The sequence below is a fragment of the Euphorbia lathyris genome, chromosome 5 (genome assembly GCF_963576675.1).
Source record: "Euphorbia lathyris chromosome 5, ddEupLath1.1, whole genome shotgun sequence".
Classification (NCBI taxonomy): domain Eukaryota; kingdom Viridiplantae; phylum Streptophyta; class Magnoliopsida; order Malpighiales; family Euphorbiaceae; genus Euphorbia; species Euphorbia lathyris.
Genome location: NC_088914.1, coordinates 31,121,510 through 31,129,669, shown reverse-complemented (window position 1 = coordinate 31,129,669; position 8,160 = coordinate 31,121,510). Strand labels below are relative to the sequence as shown.

Sequence of the window (8,160 nt, the reverse complement as noted above, 5' to 3'; positions counted from 1 at the left end):
TATAAAATCATTGAGCTTTTCAATACGTTTTAGGAAAAAGTTTAGAAAAAAAAGAGCAACGAAGTTCTATGTTTGTAAGTAAAAAAGTGTAGTATTTTTTATATATATAAAAAGCCTTGTGTAACAACTAAAAGCCTTGGTTCCTCTCAGAGAAAAAAAACACAGTGTGTTTAACTTTTATTATCGAAAAGAACCGTTCCACAGGAAGAAGAAATAACTTCCATCTTCATCCATCTTCTTCTCTTCTCTCTCTGTGTGTCAAAGTCCCTGTTTTGTTGATCTACTACAAGGAAGATAAAAGAAGTTTGTCTTCCTTTTTCCTCCTTCTACCGCGTTAGGTTTCTGTAATCTTTGTTATTATTGTTTTTTGTTTTATCTGTATCATATATTTTATCGGATCTTCTTTATCCGTTTGAATTGTATCTGTTCTCTATTATTCTGTCGTTTATACCTTTCTCGGATTTAGCAAGAGCGGAAATGGTTTATCTTATCCGTGGATCAGTAAATCTGTGTGGTTGCAACAACAAAAAGGACTCAGATCCGAATGTTCGGAATGGCTTAAAAGATGAAATTTGGTTTGCAGATGCTTTTCTACAGATTTCGATTTACGAAAAGTATATGGTATATTGTTGTTTGATGTTTTTTTATACCTTTTATGGTTTTATTTACTCTTTGTAGTCTTTTTAATTCCTTCGTGGATCTTGTATTGGCTTTAGCCTTTACTTATGTAAAGTTTAATTCTTTGTATTTTTCTTGTTGTACTTCTTCTATCATGTAATGAAATACAAGCATTTTTCTAAAAAAAAAAAAAAAGCCTTGTGTGTTCCAATAAAAAAAAACAAAAGCCTTGTGTGGTATGTTATCAGTTAAAAATAAGAAATTTGCGACTTCACTTAAAAATTTAAGCGATCTTTTGCAATAAAACATATCATATTTCTCTCTGAACTTAATTTTATATATTTTTTTTCTACATTTTACTTTTATGTCTTACACAAATCCAACACGTATACAAAAATATATTTTTAGGCTTAATACATCATGTTAGCAAGAAAAAAATGAAATAAAATTATACAAAATAGTAAATTGCCCATTTCAAGATTTGAAATCGTATCTGTCAAAAGACAAAATTTAAAATTGTAATTGAGTTTTCTAAGGAATGAAATTAAATCTGTCTATATAAAAGACAATTTTTTATTAGTTTGATTTTTTTTTTGAATTGAGTTCCAAATACATTAAATTATTAGGCAATGATGCCCTGTTTATCTTTAAAGAAGAGTTCAATTAAGCTTCTTGTTGTATTTTGAGAGACAATTACTCTCATAAAATCTATCTTAAAAAACTATTGAGTACACACCTTACGTTTCCTTTGCTTATTTTCTGTTCCAAAGAGAAGGTTACAAACATTCTATAACTATGATTATTTTATTGTAATTTCATATTATTAATAGCAATTTTTTTATTTGTTTTTTCTTTAATTTCTTTTTGGATTGATATTTATAAAAAGACAGAATTTAAGCTTTCATATGAAAGGCGAACATTGTTATCTTGACTACTTTTTACTGATTGTTTGGACAAAATATAAACGAACAATAATTAATTTATTTGAATAAACATTTAATTAAAATATAATCGAACATTAATTTCATGTTTCTATTCAATGTTTCTTAATTACTATTTTGCTAAACATATTCTATTTTGTTACTAACTTATTAGTTTGTTCATATTTAAGATAAGACATGGTTGAAATTATTAATGTAATTGGATCTGTTCCCCCGAAAAAACCAATAGGTACTTCTGAGGCTCTACATCTAGTCTTACCAGTGTCAACTTCTATTAGTTACAACAAAAAGCCATATAAATTTACTGGTATAATTTTCAAGATATAGCAGCATAAAAGTTATTTTACTTGACCATAATATTCGAAGGATGATCCTCTTGTTATCAACGATGATGAGGTTGATGTTACCTCCTTCAATATTGTTAAGGCATGGAAAAACTGTGACTTCCTTTATCGAAATTATATTTTAAACGATTTAGCTGATGCACTTTCAGTATTTGTAGTGTCATAAAATGGCAAATGAACTGTGAATTCCTCTTGATAGCCCCACGTCCGACCACACGGTGTGGCGTGGAGCTATCACGCCCGACCACACGGTGAGGCGTGATGTTCACACGCCCCACCATGAGGTGAGGCGTGATGTCCATACGCCGCGTGTATCGAGAGAGCAAAAAAAATAGCTTTTTCAACCCCAAAATCCATGAAAGGGTAATTTCATCCTTTCACGGGGCTAGGGGTAGGAAATTGGGGCTGGGTTTAACAACACCCTTACATAAACCAATAAAATAATAAAAATTCAATCATACCTTTGATGGAGATTGATTAACTACGGGCCACTTGATTAAAATCAATCATACATTACCCATTATTTATTTTGAGCCTGATATTCATATTATTTTGGGGAGCAGCAATACATCACGTCATCTCTTCCTACTGCATTCGAGAATTTTCCATCTTTCTTTACTGATTCGTCTTCCTCACTCTTTTCTTTCTATCGGTTCCGAAGTAGGAAGTATTTTATTTTGTGGGTTTTATCTCGAACCTTGGTCAAAGGAGAGACGAGCTCCCTATCCCTGTTTTTGGTAGATTGAGTTTCTATTCACGGCGGCCTCCTCCTGATTTTGGGTAATTTCAAGTTATTATTTTCGTATGATGTAGTTTTAGCGAGTTCTCTCATTTTCACCAAACGGAAATGAAGTGTTTAGCTTTGGTTCTTCGTTTCTGGGTTTGTCTTGGTATTACGACCTCTGACAAGGGATATCGGTTACCGATCGGTGCTCCTAAAATCTTTCCCAGGTCTCTCCTTAGTCGGATCTCGACATACAGGTAAGGAGGTGAGTATTTCTCACTTCGTTTGGGTTTCGGTTTCTTTTAGTTCGTTGTCTTTTTGTGCTTTGGTGGCTACTTTTGTGATTGTTGGCGAATTAGAGTTTTAGAACTCTTATCTCTGTCTGAAGTTCTTTTCTTTATGAGGTTTTTGGTGTTTTCGATTACTCTTTCTTGTGGTGGTTTCTGTGTACATAGTTTTAGAATGAAAAATAAAAATAAAATAGAAATAATAAGAAGAAGAAGTTAGGGTGGGTTCTGGTGTTCATCTTTTGCTAGCTAGTGTTGAAGAGCTTGTCCGACGAGAGAAAAGGAGACTAATTGTTACTGAGATTTTCGTGCAGATTAGAGATAATTGTGAATTCTAGGATTTTTCTGTAGAGTACAGATAGTTGTGAGTTGTTCTGTAAAAAAATTATCCGTTTAGTAAAAATACTCGTGTTAGACAATACCCATTGACATTTGTTGTTTTGTAATCGTCGTACCCAATGCCAGCTAGGGTTGGGTTTGACAGATTATGTCAATAAGGGAGGCCTTAAGCGGGCTCAAGGCGAAGGCCATCAGAAAGGTGCAAATTCAGTCAGATTGTTTGTTAGCTGTTCAAGCTATTAATCACCCTGCTTATGATCTGTCATATCGTTCGAGTTTGATTGTCGATTGTATTCATTTGTTACATGATTTAGTTGATTGTTCTATTTCATTTGTAAAGCGCTCAACGAATATGGCTGCCCATATACTTGCTAAAGCAGTCATATATGTGTCTGTGCTGGGAGAGTGGCAATCGTCGCCTCCGTTTCTAAACTATGTTCTTGTTTCTAATATTGGTTAATAAAGTCTATTCTTTCAAAAAAAAAAAAAAAAAAACAATAAAAAGTGTGATTATATACATATCTACCATAATAATAAGGGTAAATAATTTTTTAGTCCTCTACTTTTTACCTAATACACTGTTTAGTCATCTTATTTTAAAAAACACATTATAAGGTCCCTAGCTTTTGCCAATATTAACTCTTTGGTCCTTTTTTCTAGTTTTTTAGACTTGTAACCATTATATTTGGCATAAACAGACATATATAAAATAACAGAGTAACATGATCAGTTTGTATTGTGTTGTGGCTGTCCTAAAATCTAAGATATGTTCGGTTAAAAATCTAAAAAAATAAATAAAAGGACCAAAGAGTTAATATTAGCAAAAGATAGAGACCTTAAAATGTGTTTTTCAAAATAGGGGGACCAAACAGTATATTAGGTAAAAAGTAGGGGATTAATAAATTATTTACCCTAATAATAATATATATAAAACAATTTGTTTATTATTATTAAAGTATTACGAATAATTAAAAAAATATAGCAATTACTCAAATCCTTGGGCCAGTTGTCCCACTCATTTGAGGTGCCTACCAATCAGTGAACAAGGATTAGTCTGGATATAGACATGGTTTAAATATACCATCGCAGTGGTGTAGACCTTTTAAGATTACCTTGTGGTTTGACAAAAAAAACTTAAAGTATTACGAATAATTAAAAAAAAATAGCAATAACTCAAACATTATCACTAAAAATAAAAGCCGAAAGGGAAGGTCTTATTACAGGGTGTAGAATATGTATTGGTGCCCCTAGTGTTTCTCACCTTTTGTTTTTTCCAAATAACAGTTTCTTGTTTTTCAGCGCAACAGAGATGGAATGTAGGAAGATCTCAGATATTCTAGCTGTCTATAAATCGGTATCGAGCTAAACGATTAATTTCTCAAAATCTGGTATTTTATTCAGTTCTAATACGAAGGAAGATTCTAGAGATGCTATTATATCTATCTTAGATGTTCATTCTCCTCTCGACACTAGTCGTTACTTAGGCTTGCCTTCCCTTATTGGTCGGTCTAAAAGATCCATCTTTGGGTTTTTGCAAGAATGTTTATCCAAATGGTTCATCATTTGGACCTTTAAGTTCTTATTGGTAGCAGGTAAAGATGTATTGTTTAAGTCTATCACATAGTTTGCCTACTTTTTTGCATGAGTACATTTCTTTTGCATTGATCTACTTGTGATGAGCTATAGAAGATGATGAACTCGTTTTAGTGGGTAAGAAGGATAATGTTAAAAGATGTGGATTAGGTTTTTGTGATCTTCATAACTTTAACATCTCTTTTCTAGGTAAAGAGGGATGTAAGCTTATTGACAGTCCTCACATTTTGGTTAGCGTATGTTCAAAGCTAACTACCCTATAAGGTATTTCCTTTCCTCCAAATTGGACATTGATCCCAATTTTGTTTGAAGGAGTGTGTAGAGTTGCATTGATATATTGCAAAGGGGTCTTCGGTGGTGGATTGGTAGGGGTGATCAGATTTCAGTCTGGAGAGATCTGTGGTTTCCACGTGGTAATCTATTCCATATTGGCTCCCACTGTATGGGTGCGAAATGTGATGCTTATGTTTCAAACTTGTTCATCCTGGGGAATAAAGTGTGGGATCGTGGTAAAATCAACATCTGGTTTGGTGCAAATGAGGTGGATGAGATCTATAGTTTGGTTGTGCTGATGATGAGCCGGGATGATTGCCTAGTTTGACATTACTCTACGGATGATGTGTACTCCTCCAAGTCAGAGTATATGGTGATTGAAAATTCTAAATAATTGGGAGAGACAGATATCGGGAACTATAAAATGTAACGTCGACGCGGCAATTTTTCTTGCAACTGTCAAGTTTGGTTTTGGAGTTGTTGTTCGAGACAGTGTGGGAAATTTCTTGCTGGCTACAGTTCGGTTACGGATGGCACGATAACAGAAAAATGGCCTAATCTCTTGCTTTGTGTACAAGTATGGAGTGGGTGCTATATTTGGGCTATAATCGCATAGTGTTTGGATACTTACAAAGTATGAAGGTGTTATTGAGGATATCCGTGTTTTTCTTTAAAATCGCCACGATTGTTGGTTTTTGTTCCTCAAATTCTTTCACTTGCTTTATTATTTCAGTTTTCTTTAAGAATTGTTTGTGTAATGATACATTATTGTCTTCTTAATAAAGCATTTTTTCCTTTCAAATAAATAAAATAAATAAATTTATAAAATAACAAATTACCAATTATAAAATTAAATGAATTGTAGTATTATTATATACAATCCACGCATGGTGCAGGTCTTCAGCTAGTATTATTTGAAAATATAATATTTTAAATTTACATCAAATAATAGTGTCATTAATTAGAATATATTTTTGAAAGAAGGAAGATTTTGTTGTAAATTAGTAAATAATTAAGGTGAAAATATTTGTGGTAAATAACACTACTAGTGTAGATGAAAAGCATGGACTAATATGGGCAACAACGATAATTTTGGTTTTTTAGTTTTTTCTAGGTACGAGGTATTTTAAGTGATCCATGTTTGTCATCATATCTGGACTTATTTATGTTGGTACAAGTTACAGAAATTTTTGTCTACGTAGACCTGAAAAAGTAATGTAAACAACAGGATTATACTAATAAATACCACTGGTAAAACATAATGCTTCGAATTTGAAAACTTAATAATACATTATAATTATAAAATTTTACAAATTTTGTGTTTATTTGGTTAACATTTTAGTTATTTTTTTTTTAATTTTCATTCAAAAAATAAAAATATAAGTTTGTTACCTATTTCACTTTAAATCAAGATATAGTACGGAAATGAGATCTCCAACAATGTAAGTAAACAGTCTTTGCTTGAGCATCCATATCTTTAATAAAAATAAACTCGAAATAGAGAGTTTTAATGTATCTACAACTTAAGATGAGCCAAATACGAAATAAAAATCAATAAGATGCAACTGAGTTTCAAAACTTGCTGTAAACATGACTACAAAGATTACAAAATTTCCTGAGCAGAAAGAGAAAATCAGGATTTTTAGTATTTGGAAGCTCTTCCAAGGGCAGGAAACTGATCAGCATCAACAATAATTTCAGCAGCATTTCCATTATCTTTATCATTCAATCTTTCATTTTGTCTTTTTCTCCATTCACCTTTACCATTTGCTGGTTTCAGGAATTCATCAATGCTCATCACCTGCACAAACAATTTCAATTTATACATAACCTCAATTTCACTTATTATTTCTGAATTCCATATATTAATTCAAGATAGAATCTTTACCTTTCCAAATTTTTCCCCCTTGATGCTATCTTTCTTCTTAGCTACTGCAGCATTCTGAAATGAAATACCAATAACAAACAATGCTTAATGAATAATTCTTCCCATATTCTGAAATTATAAAAGATGAAATATGTACCAGACCTACCTGTTTCACTGGAATTTCCTCCTCATTGTAATTATTCTTCTTCTCCACAACAAGCATGGATTCAAAATCCTTGTCAAGGACTACTTTCCTCAGCCCTGCCTGTTTTAGGGCTTCAGCTGCCTTTCTTTTTGCAAGCTGCATTTTTTCATACTCTTTAAGAGTAAACACTCTTATCTGCAACACATATATTCAAACCTATATAAGTATCAATTACAATTAATCATCTCATTTCTTGCAATTTCTGACACGAAAACATGTTTTATTGGGACAACTTAACTTACACGACACACGACACCTGAGACACTATTATCATTTTTATGAAGCCCTAAAGTGCCACACTATGAAAACTCAATTAAAACTTACTTTTTCATCATCATCTTGCTTCTTCTTGGGGATTTTTGAGTTCACTTGAGCTTCCTGTCCCTCCTTTTTAGATTCCTTTGTATCTTTTTGTCTACAAAACATAAGAAACAAGAATATTTCAGCACCTAATTCATAAAACTATACTAAACCAGTGTGCTAAAAAGTACAAATAAAGCATACCCTTCAGTAACAGTAGTGGTCTCATCACAATCTTTGCCTGCCTCTTCTTTACAAGACTCGGGATTCTTGCTTTCAACTCCATTGAGATTAATGGTCTCACCATTATTAGCATTCTGAAGCTGTTTTCCAGAGACATCAGACTTTTCTTCCCAACGTCTATTTATTTTATTTCTCATATATGATCTCATTCCTCTCCTATACCCTCCTCCATAAACATTAAAATTCCCATTCCTTCTTCCATTAAACTGTTGCAAACCTCCACCATTTTGGCTTTGATTATCAGGTGCCAATTCATCAACTAGATTTTCTTTCTTTTGGGGCTTATTATTGTAAAGGTTCCCTCGAAGAAAACCATTATTAGAATTTCCATTCCCATTAGCAACGGGATGTGGATGTTGACCAGCTGATCTTTGTCTTTGTCTTCTCAAAACTGAAAAATCAATCAATTAATTGAAATATGAGTCG

The 8,160-nt window shown here is 32.6% G+C and overlaps 1 long non-coding RNA gene across 4 annotated transcripts; it reads left to right on the top strand.

Annotated features, from left to right (window-relative positions):
• The first annotated feature begins 2,444 nt into the window (after nucleotides 1-2,444).
• Nucleotides 2,445-5,903, top strand: LOC136229969 (uncharacterized). Of its 4 annotated transcripts, none has more exons than XR_010689222.1 (2): nucleotides 2,445-2,884; nucleotides 5,036-5,903. It is a non-coding gene; the product is annotated as an uncharacterized lncRNA (long non-coding RNA). The 4 variants fall into 4 exon arrangements; XR_010689221.1 differs by having other exon boundaries at nucleotides 4,553-5,903; XR_010689220.1 differs by having other exon boundaries at nucleotides 2,445-2,892.
• The last annotated feature ends 2,257 nt before the right edge of the window (nucleotides 5,904-8,160 follow it).